The sequence below is a fragment of the Lathyrus oleraceus genome, chromosome 5 (genome assembly GCF_024323335.1).
Source record: "Lathyrus oleraceus cultivar Zhongwan6 chromosome 5, CAAS_Psat_ZW6_1.0, whole genome shotgun sequence".
Taxonomy (NCBI): Eukaryota; Viridiplantae; Streptophyta; class Magnoliopsida; order Fabales; family Fabaceae; genus Lathyrus; species Lathyrus oleraceus.
The window spans coordinates 512,611,656-512,623,969 of record NC_066583.1 but is presented as its reverse complement, the minus strand read 5'-3'; positions in this window follow the sequence as shown (position 1 = coordinate 512,623,969).

The window sequence follows — 12,314 nt, the reverse complement described above, 5'->3', positions numbered from 1 at the left end:
AATTCAAGACAATAGTGCTTCCAACTCATCAGGTTCCAAGAGACCATTTGCTGGTAACGGTCAGTGAAGAAAAGAAGGCGAGGCAAGCGTTGTGTATGCCAGCAGAGGCAGGGGTAGAGGACGCCCTAATTATTATCAAGATCAAGTGGCCGCAGTCACTATTCCAACACCTGTTCCTCAACCGCAATATCATCCGCAACAACAACCCAGGTACAACAATCAACAACAAGGAGGTAATCCGGGTCAGCAAAGACACTATCCACAACGTCCAAGGCAGACGGACCGGGTCATCAAGCCAATCCCAATGCCTTATTCAGCATTACTTCCCAAGTTGATTAACATGAATCTGGTTACATTGAGAACTTTGGCCCCACCAATCGATCCCAATAATTTGCCTAGAGGTTATGATGTCAATGCCAGATGTGCTTTTCACTCCAACGCACCTGGCCATACTACAGATAATTGCAAGGCTCTCCAGTTAAAGGTACAAGATTTGAGAGATGCCCAAGCTATCAATTTTGCTCCGGTGCCTAATGTTATCCAGAACCCGATGCCGGCGCACGGCGGGCAGAGGATTAATGCTGTTGATAGTGGGGAAACTTTGAATTTGGTTTCTGATGTGACTAAGGTGAAGACTTCGCTATCGGTGGTTAAAGACCGACTTCTAAAAGGACAGATTTTCCCGGGCTGTGGGGAAGAATGCAGAAATTGTCAAGCTGCCGAAAACGGATGTGACAGTTTGAGAAGGGGTATTCAGCAACTGATAGATGAAGGTCGTCTTCAGTTCGATCAGGCCCGTCCAGTGAAGAATGATGTATCGATGGTGACGTTTTATTTCACTCCTGAAGAAATATATGTTCCCGAGAGACTCGCTCCGACAACAATATATTTCCCAGAAAGTACAGAACCAGCAGCGGTGAACATCGAAAGTTCAGCACCAGTGGCAATTTACTCTGACAGTCCTCAACCGACTTTGGTTGGTCCGATCACCATCACAATACCAGGACCCGTTCCGTGTGAGAAAGACAGCGCTATCCTGTGGCACTATGGGGCTGATATCTACTGCCAGGGGCAGAAAGTTAATGAAGAAGACATTGACATTGGTAGCTCCGTTGTAGACAATGTTGGAGGGGTTGGTGGCTTCACTCGCAGTGGACGCCTATTTGCACCATCAACTTTACGCGCGAATACTGAAGCCGAGGCAGCTGCCAAGGCTAAAGGGAAACAGATGGCCGCCGAAGAGGTTACTACTGAGGAAGATCCTCCTAAGACCGCATTCGAGAAAGAAGTGGATGATTTTATGAGGATTATCAAGAAAAGTGACTACAAGGTAGTCGACCAGCTAAATCAGACACCCTCAAAGATCTCTATTCTCTCACTATTGCTGTGCTCTGAGGCGCACAGAGCAGCCTTGTTGAAAGTACTGAATATAGCCTATGTTCCACCGGAGATAACTGTTAACCAGCTGGAGTCGGTAGTTTCCAATGTAAACGCTAGCTGGGGGGCTAGGTTTCACCGATAATGACCTGACATCTGAGGGCAGCAATTACAACAAAGTCTTGCATATCACAATGGAGTGCAAAGGGGTGATGCTTTCTCATGTTTTGGTTGATACAGGCTCTTCTCTGAATGTTCTTCCAAAGAAAGCCTTAATGAAGTTGGATTGCGATGACACCATCCTGAGGCCAAGTAACTTAGTTGTGAGGGCTTTTGATGGCTCTAAGAGAGCTGTCTTTGGCAAAGTTGAGTTGCCAGTTAAGATTGGACCGCATGTATTCAAGAGTACCTTTTATGTGATGGATATCCAGCCTGTCTATAGCTGTCTGCTAGGTCGGCCTTGGATTCATGTTGCCGGTGTTGTTACTTCTACCCTCCACCAGAAGCTAAAATATGAACTAGAAGGTCAGGTCGTCACTGTCTGTGGTGAAGAGGATATTTTTGTTAGCCACCTGTCTACATTTAAGTATGTAGAGATGGACGGCGAGATGCACGAGATGCTGTGTCAGGGCTTCGAAGCCATAAACATCAATGAGGTCGCGCCCGAAGTTGTCTTTTCACCTGAGTTTGAGGAGGTCGGGACTTCTACCTCTTCATACAAGCAAGCTGTCGAAGTGGTTAAAGCTGGTAATGCCCAAGGCTGGGGAAAATTTGTGGAGCCAGTCATCAAAGAAGACAAGTTTGGATTGGGGTATGCTCTGGGATCTCAGAAGAATGAAATCGGTACTCTCTCCAGCGGGGGTTTGGTTTCTCCCCACACCGTCAATGTTGCAGATGAAGACAAGGCTGACGGTGACTGTGACTTAGATAGCTGGATTCGCCCGTGTGTCCCAGGAGAAAAGCTCGACAATTGGTCGTCTGGAAAAGTCGTCCGGTTTACTCTACTGAAGGAGTAATTTTTATTGTTTTCCTTTATTACATGCATAATAAAGTCTTACACTTTGCCCAAGGTGTAACGGCTCATTTGTAGGGCCATCCATTTAGTTACATTTCGCAATTATTTTTATCATCAATAAAGGACGGCTTTTGCAAACAATTTTGTGTTCTCTTTCTTTCAGTTTTTTTCTACTTTTACAAAAAAAATGGCAATGTTTCTTTTTTCGTTTTTTCTTTCTTTCCAAAAAAAAATCTCTCATTCTAAGGTAAAGCGTGATCCTCCATCATACAGAGGTGACCACCCAGATCTCACTACTAACGACACTGCTATGGCCAAGTATGACTTCGACAATCCTATCTATTAAGCCGAAGAAGGGGTTGAGGAAGATTGTGAATTGCCTGAAGGGTTAGCCAGATTGTTGAAACAGGAGGACCGAGCTATTACACCTTATCAGGAGGTGATTGAGACCGTCAACATCGGTACCGTAGACGACAAGAAAGAGATCAAGATCGGGGCAAGTCTACAGGCCGAGAGGAAAGACCGTTGATCATGTACTTGACTGTGTTAGAAAGGTCAATGGGTTGTGTGCTCGGTCAGCATGACGAGTCAGGTCGAAAAGAGCATGCAATATACTACCTTAGCAAAAGTTTACCGACTGTGAACAAAGATACTCATTGCTCGAGAAAACTTGTCGCGCTTTGGCATGGGCTGCTCGCCGACTAAGACAGTATATGTTGACTCACACGACTCTATTGATATCAAAAATGGATCCAGTCAAGTATATTTTTGAAAAGCCAACACTTACCGGAAAGGTTACTAGGTGACAAATGATACTGACAGAGTATGACATCCAATACACTTCACAAAAAGCCATCAAGGGAAGTGTCTTGTCAGACTATCTTGCAGAACAACCGATTGATGATTACCAACCTATGAGGTTTGACTTTCCTGATGAGGACATCATGTTTCTCAAATCGAAAGATTGAGAGGAACCACTCCCGGAGGAGGGGCCTGACCCTGAATCCAAATGGGTTATGATGTTTGATAGGGCGGTCCACATCAATGGTCACGGAGTTGGTATAGTGTTGATCACACCGGAAGGGGGTTCATATGCCATTTGGTGCCAGAATAACTTTTCCCTGCACCAACAATGGAGCCGAATACAAAGCTTGTATCCTAAGACTTGAGGAAGCCGTCAATATACAGATTAAAACCCTGGATGTATATGGGGATTCAGCTTTGGTCATCAATCAAACCAACGGGAAATGGTATACACCTCAGCCTCATCTGGCTCCTTACAGAGACTACACGAGAAGATTGTTGACTTTCTTTTGAAGAAAACCAATTTGCTGATGCTTTGTTTACCTTGTCTTCGATGATTAAGGTGCTATGCTGGAACTACGTACCCAGAATTGACGTATCTCGGTCAGAGACGAATGAAGAAAGCATTTGGTCAGAAAGTGCGCCCTCGGGGGTATCAAGTCGGTGAATTGGTACTCAAAAGATTTCTTCCTCCCAACATAAATCACAGGGGCAAATGGACACCGAACTATGAGGGTCCGTACGTGGTTAAAAGGATTTTCTATGGCGGAGCTTTGATGCTAACAACCATGGATGGCGAAGGATTCCCGTCCCCTATTAACTCAAACGCAGTTAAAAAAAAATACTTCGCATAAAATAGACCCGCTAGACGATAAAAAGAATAGTCCAGGCAAAAAAAGGGCATCCCGACGAACCAAAAAAAAAGAATAAAGAGGTTCGGGCAAAAATTAGGGATATAAAAAAGAGTACACCCGGTGAGTCGAAAACCCAAAAGGGCGGCTCAGGCAAAAATGGGTATCCCGGTGGATTGAAAACCCGAAAAGGGGGCGATCCATGCAAAAGTTAGGGAATAAGCGAATGACTGTGATCTGAGTTCATCAGTGTTATATCACCGTTTCATTCAATCCGGCAATCTTCGAAGGTTAAAGATCGACTAATCATCCACTTCAGAAAGCAAGATGAGCAGAGCGTCTTGAGGACATACGAGCCATAGCAGAGTCGAAACTCGGTGGGACCCCGTATCCCCATTGCCATTAGGATAGTTCTCTTTTTATAGCGATCACCTCTTTTCAGGGATCAGCTTCCTGATACCCTCGCCTATTCCTGGCACAAATTTTCTCCCCAGTAAGAGTCGAATAATTCAGTTAAAGAGCCTCTTTATTTTTCATTTATCAGTTTGTTTGCAAAAATGTCCGAATTTTTGATAAAACATATTGCATATGAACATAATGGTGGCTTTTGCAGATGATTTGCACAGGAAAACATTTAAAATTGCTTTGAATGTGCTTAATCCCGGACGGTGAATTCAACCCGAGTAATTCCCCTGAGGCATACGTGTATTTTGGTTGCAGGTCACAGGAACCGGATGCCAAGTCATGAATCCTCATCCCCAAGCGGTTGACAAAGTCTCTCCTCAGCAGAGCATGTTCCCCAGCGGAGTTGACAGTGTCAGACTGTATCTTCCTAGCAACAGCGGAGTGGTTGCATAACCAACAGATGAGAGGGTGGTGTTCCCACTGTTCATCTCATTCCCCAGCAGATTATTTTTAACAGATTTGTTAATCCCCAGCTTGAGGGCGATTAGCAAGTTCATATCCCCAGCAAAGGTCGTTTCCTATAACATTTCCCCAGGAAGTGTTTTCCCCACAGACTCTCCTCACAGAGCCTCGCCGAACAAAGTTTCCATAGTTGATACTCCCCCCGCAAGGTCAACTTTTCAAGCAGCCAATTTATTTTTGGTGGCTCATTGGTCCCGGCAGACGGATCATTCCCCATAGAGCATTCAAGGATTGATACAGCGATTTGTTCCCTACCGGAGTTTGCTTCCCCAAGCAGATTTATTTTTACACCATGCATAACATTTGCATTTGCATGCATATCATATCAAGCATACACATAAGCTGATAAACAGGTTCTTCCAAGCAGACTGAAGAATTACTTTACAACCAAGGTCATGAGATCCAGCCAGAGGATCAAGCGTGAGTGATCCAGCCTGGGGGTCGTTTTGAAGATTCAGCCTGAGAATCGTTTTCCAGTGATCCAGCCTGAGGGTCATTTCGAAGATTCAGCCTGAGAATCGTTTTCCAGTGATCCGGCCTGAGGTTCATTTTGAAGATTCAGCCTGAGAATCGTGTTCCTGTGATCTAGCCTGAGGGTCATTTCGAAGATTCAGCCTGAGAATCGTGTTCCAGTGATCCAGCCTGAGGGTCATTTCGAAGATTCAGCCTGAGAATCGTGTTCCAGTAAGCCAGCCTAAGGCTCAATTTGAAGATTCCCCAATGAAGTCGCCTACAAGCTTTATTTCCCCAGCAAGCCCAAGTCTAATTGAGGAGTCGTTACAACATGTTCTAGCCCGAAGAATATGTACGAAGCCCAAAAGTGGAATATTCTCGAAGCTGCATATCTAATATGAAGGTTAGGTGTAGATTTCAAAAGAGGGTCAACCAGCGCATGCCTCAGATGCGGGATCCTAATGATGGGAATTTATCATCAAAACAATCCAGATCTAGCCAAAAGATTGAAGTAGATTCAGCCAGAGAATCGAAACAAAGAAGATCTAGCCAGAAGATCGAAAATCGAAACAATTCAGATCTAGCTAGAAGATCGAAGTAGATTCAGCCAGAGAATCAAAGGAAATAGATTCAGCCAGAGAATCGAAACGAATGAGATCTAGCCAGAAGATCGAAGAAGATCTAGCCAGAAGATCAAAATCGTATCCAGCCCGAGGATCAAAATTAATATCCAACCAGAGGACTAAATTGAGTATAGGTTCAGCCAGAGGATCGAAACTCCAGATTAAGCCAGAAGACTGATTCAGATCCAGCCAGAGGATCGGAAGAAAAATAAACAGCGCGGTGTATTTCCGCGTTTTTGTGGTGTTCTCGGAGCGCAAATTTTCGGTCTGTCTTTGGTATTCAATCACAGCTCACCCCGTTTGCCTGATAAGTTGTTCGCTTTCATCCTACTTGGGTTAGCTGATGATTGAATAGGGGCAGCTGTAACACCCCAAAATTTGCCCTCCTCATTCATACATTCATTTAGCATTTCATATTGCATTTTATCATGTCAATCAGAATTAGATCTAAGAAACTTTAAAAAAAAAATATTTTTTTACAAAATAAATAAATAAATAAAAATAATAATAATAAAATAAATAAAATATAATAGAAAAACTTGGACTTGGACCTCTCTCATTTGAGCCCACAAAGCCATGAAAATCAGGTTATAAAAGAGGGAGATCAGACAGAAAAAGGAAGAGAAGCAAAATACTCTGAGGTTTCCTTGGAACAAAACCCTGGACAAAACCTGAAGAGAAACCTGACAGAGAACTCAAAGCAACCCCCAGGCAGCTCTGAAAAATTCAATCTGACTCACACACTTTCATCTCACGCAAACCCTAACATTGCCTTGCAAACCCAGCCGTGCCATTTGATTTCAACCGGTCTCTCCCATCAGGTTTGCCTCATTCCCATGATTTTATGCTCTTAATTTGGATCATCTGAATGTATGAGGTATGATGGATGAATTTCATTATGTTTTTGCCCACGGGTTTAATTATGCATGAATGGGTGAAACCTATGCCTTGAATGTTTAATCACATGATTTCTGAAATGTATGCCACAGGGTTTGAGGTTTTTGAGACCATACTGTTATCCATGAAAAAAATGCTTATCGTGTTTCACTAACCCTTTTGTTGAGTTTTTTGTGAGGGCTCACAGACTCTTGCAGAGATGGTTTGCGTGGTTTTCCCACTTTATTTGTGGGGTACCCCTTGGAGGTTCATTCCGATTACCTGTACTGACTCACCTTTCTTTGATGGCATTAGCTTGGGAGATCCCTGGGTTTCTTACTCCTTTAATTGCTGTTACTTCGGATCTTTATCCGTGTGGTACTTTTACCTCTTTTCCGCATTTTATCGCTTTCTTAGCTGGAAGACCTCGATAGGAGGCATTTGTTTTCTTTTGTTTATTTACTTCTGAGCCCCTTGTTGGCACATTTACTTTATACATGTTTGTTTTGTATGTGTTCGTATCCCTGCAGGTAGCGCGGTTCCTTCGTCAAGGACTGCCTTTTTGCCCTTGAGCATCCCAAACCCTAAAACCCAAAGCAACACGTTAACTCCTTCTACTACAGGCGAGTAAGTCTCCAAAGGTCGAGCATCCGGTAGATTGCGTAGTGACGTCGTTCGTCCAAAACCCAATCCATAACCCCATAGTTAGCCGAACTACGTTTTGCTCTGATTCTCAGGCCAGATGAGATACGTAGGCATAAGACGCGATGTCTTAGCGAGCACAATTACCCTTAACCCCTAGGTAGCCGAGCTACGAAGACTCTGATTCTCATACTCAGATGAGATACGTATGCAGTGGATGCGACATCCGCGCGAGTCATTTTCATTTAACCCCCTTTTTTAGTAAATAACACATTAGATAAACTCACACCCTTCAGACAAGAACTACAAAAGTGGATCCCGTAGAGTACTACGGATGCGTAGGGGTGCTAATACCTTCCCTTCGCATAACCGACTCCCGAACCCAAGATTTGGTTGCAAGACCCCGTCTTGTCCTTTCCTTTTTCAGGTTTACTTCGAGCATTTCCTTTCCCTCCGTTGGGATGAATAACGCACGGTGGCGACTCTTCTGTCATTTTCTTTCGCCGGTTGTTTTTTCGCGCACTGTATTTTTCAAGTTGCGACAGCTATCCAGTTATGGATAATGTTTGATCAGCAATAAAGCACTCGACTCTATATCTAGGGTCCATAGTAGTTTCAGGTCGAAGGGTGGTATACACCACTATCACCATGAGAATAACTTATGACACTTTGCATAACATTCTATGTAGTATTCTCATAGCGGGTCAATCTAGTATAAATATTACTCCTAATATTCATACATATCTTTAAAACTAGATAACTCCTTATCCATGATCCATGAGATGTGATCATCAGTCTATATGCATAATAGTCTTAATGATTTAATGTTTCTCGTCACCTACTAACATTGGCATCTCTATGTACCCGCATGGATGTGTCATCGTCCAATTAAATGCCTACAACTCTGAGCTTTCATACGACCACAACCATCCCCTTTTGAGGTTCAGCTTTTCAAAAAGCTCAGAGTGCATTATGTCGTAGGAACTGCCGCCGTCAATAAATGTTTGGGAGGCGTCAAACTTCTCGATAGTGGCTATGATTACCAAAGGAAACATTTCATTAGGGATATCTCCCTCCTTTTTAAATTCCCAACATCCTAGCATAAGTCAGTTAGTAACCTTTACCGATGTGCTTCCATCCTTTTAGTGGACGATATATGGGCGCTTGTCTTTTCTGGCCTCTTTGCTCTTACCGCTGGTTCTGACATCTACAGTTTTCGAGAGAGATTTTCCTTTAGGTGATTCTTCCTGGTCTCTTTTGCCTATTTTCATGTATTCTCCTAATCGACCCCTCTTGATCAAAGTTTCATTGGCATCATTTACCTGGATGCAGTCGTCAGTGTTATGGTTGTGACTTTTATAAAAGTGGTAGTACTTTGACTTGTCATTCCGATGTGTTTCTCTGATGGGGTAAGGGGGTGGAATTTCTCCCTTCCAAAAATATTTGTTAACACAGTATTGGTAGATCTTCACTCGAGAAACAATCAGAGGAGTGTATTTGTCGTATTGTCCTTGCATACCTCGGTCAGAGTCGTCCTTCCTTCGATAGGACTCCTTACATGCGAGTCGACTAAAGTTGATGTCAGCGAAGACAAGGTTTCCAAAGCGTGTGCTCAACTTCTCTTAGAATACCATGTACGACTCTGTCATGCATGAGTGGTTCTCACGTTCTTCCTTTCTATCTTCAATCTGAAGGGATGGTCATTCAGAAGGCCATTTTTGAAGACCTAACACTTAAGGCCTTCTTCGGCTCCCTCGACTTCAATAACAAATTGAGTTAATCGGTCAATTAAAGACTTCATAATTTATTTCTTACCTTGGACAATTCCGCTCAAAGCGGATTTAGTCACCGACCGCCGCTTCCAGGAAGTATGCATGAGGAGGACTTTGATGTTTCCTGCTCCTATGTTGATCTCTTTATTTAGGAGCTTCATCTTTCTTTGTGGCGGTTAACTATGAGACGACTGATCAGTGCATTTTAATGCACTTTCTTCTACTATTGTACTTAGGAAAATCTATAGTTTATTATATTATTTTTAATATTTTAGTGTGTTTTAATATTTAAGTTTATTTTTGGCTTTATTTTATTTTCGTACTTTATTTTCAGCATAAATAGTTATTTGATATCTTATCACTATACAGATCATAACTTGGGTTATAGGAGTCGGATTGACACGTTATAATATGAGTTGGAAAGCTAAGAGAAAGAGCTACATGTTTCATGTTGAAGTCAAAAGATGATTCTAAGTGAAGAAGGGTCGAATAATTCATTGAAGTTCCAGACTTAATTGAAATAGTTAGTTTGTGCCAGTTTTTGTAATTTTCGGGCTGAATCCTATAAGGGCCCTTCCTTTTATTATATTAGGTCTTTCACTACTATAGTAATCTTAATTCTGAATTTTGATGATACAATATTGCTTAGAAGATTCCATGGAGAGCTAATCCCCAAAGAGTTGATCTGTTGTATTCGAATTCCACTTTGAGGTTTTTATTAATTTCAGTTTAATTTCGATCTCTTTTTAATTCTTCCTATAAACTCGTTTGCTTAATTCGATTACTTTCGTTTGCTTAATTCGATTGTTTCTTATAGGATAGAGTTGATTAAATTTAATTGTTTGTATGATCCTTAACTATAATCACGTTAGCGTAGCTTTTTCGTTATCATGTTTGATTAAGTCGGGTGTGCTTAATCCGCGTCTGCTTAAATCCGTTTGCTTAATTCGTAAATTAGGAACATACATCATATAATACCAATTTGCGCTTGTCAGTGGATATTGTAATCGAATGGGATTGAATCCGCTAGGAAATTGAAATTATAAGAATCGATGATAAGTCGGAAATCGATACAATAGATTAGCTTATTTATCAATTTTGCTTTTACCTTTAATCATCTTCGATTTAAGTTTTAAACCTTAAAAAATCCCCTTCTTTTCATTTGTTTGGTTATAACATTCAAGAGTCTTTGTGATACGACATTCGAGTGTCGCTTCTGTTTTGCTACACTTTTAAACTCATTTTTGACCCGTGTGCGACAACGAATCAAATTGGCGTTGTTGTCAGGGACTCTTGTAGATCTTAATCATTATTATAGTCTAACAATCATTATAGTTTTAGGTGTTGTGTTTTAGCATTTTTTTGCCCTAACTTTCTTGTGTTTTGGTCTTTTTGCATTTTAGGATTAAAAAAATCTGTTTTTTAAGAAAATTATCTCAAATTATTCTGATTCTTTGTCGATTAACTAGGAAAAAATCAAGGATCAAAAGCCTTCTATTTAGGAAGCGGAAGTCGTTCTAAAAATCCGAAATTCCTTATTTTTCTATTTTTTATGATTTATTTTCTATTTTGATAGTTTCAGAAAATTCTGAAAAAAATCTCAAAATTTTTAATTGACTTTATTAGATTAATTTTCGTGTTTTTGTATTTTTTTCCTTTTATTTTAATAGTTTTTTTTTTCGTATTTCAATTATTTTTTCTTATAAGGGATATTGTCGGCATTTTCCTATTTGTTGTTGCATTGTTGAATTAGTTATGTGTTTTTTCATTGTTTGTTGATTTTTTTTCTATTGAGTTTAACATGGCTGAACAAGAACTCTGAGAGAACTTGTTGTCCCTGATGTTGATTATAATGCTTTGTGTATTGAATATCTTGTTGCTGCCAAATCCTTGATTGGAAACATGTCACTTAACTCCCAACAGTTCATAACAATGGATAATTTTATGATCCAAGCAAAAGGTGTGAATGAGATTCAGGTTTCTTCTTCCAACAAGGCTCTAGAAACCAGAATTGATGAACTTACCTCTTTAGTGAAACGATTGGTGTTACCCCTTCCACCACCACCACCATATAACCCTCCACAAGTAACCACCACTACGCCAAATAAGGGAAAAGAGGGCGCTTATTTTGGCCTATAACAGCGCTTTTAAGCGCCCTCTAAAGTGGCGCTGGCATAGGTAAAGACAACGCTTTGTTTTCCTGGAGAAAGCGCTGTCTAAAGTGGCCCTTTAAGGGCCACATTATAGTGCGCTTTCAGAAAAAAGCGCCCTCTGGAGTGGTCCATAAAGGGACACCTTAGAGGGCGCTTTCTGGAAAAACGCCCTCTAAAGTTGTCAATGTAAAGTGTTTAGAGGGCGCTTTCTGGAAAAAGCGCCCTCTAAAGTTGTCAATGTAAAGTGTTTAGAGGGCGCTTTCTGGACAAAGCGCCCTCTAAAGTTGTCAATGTAAAATGTTTAGAGGGCGCTTCCTACAGAAAGTGTCCTCTAAAGTGTTAAGCGCCCTCTAAAGTTGTCAATGTAAAGTGTTTAGAGGGCGCTTTCTGGACAAAGCGCCCTCTAAAGTTGTCAATGTAAAATGCTTAGAGGGCGCTTCCTACAGAAAGCGCCCTCTAAAGTGTTAGTTATTTTAAAAAAATTTGTTTGAAAAACAGTGGATATTTAATTGGTAACCTGTTCGGATGCTGCAAAAGTGTAAAATTCATATTGATTTCATCCTTTAATCCAATGTTATACACCATTAATCCATTGATATATACAACATGAATCCATTTATATACAACATTAATCCTCCATATATACAACATAATATATGATTCTTTGATCAACAATATACAACAACATATTCATGATTTAGTAAAAGTACAACAACAATATACAACATATATACAACAACAGCATACAACAACAACATTCCATACATATATGTACAACAATATACAACCTAGCTATATGATTCTTTGATCAACAATGAATT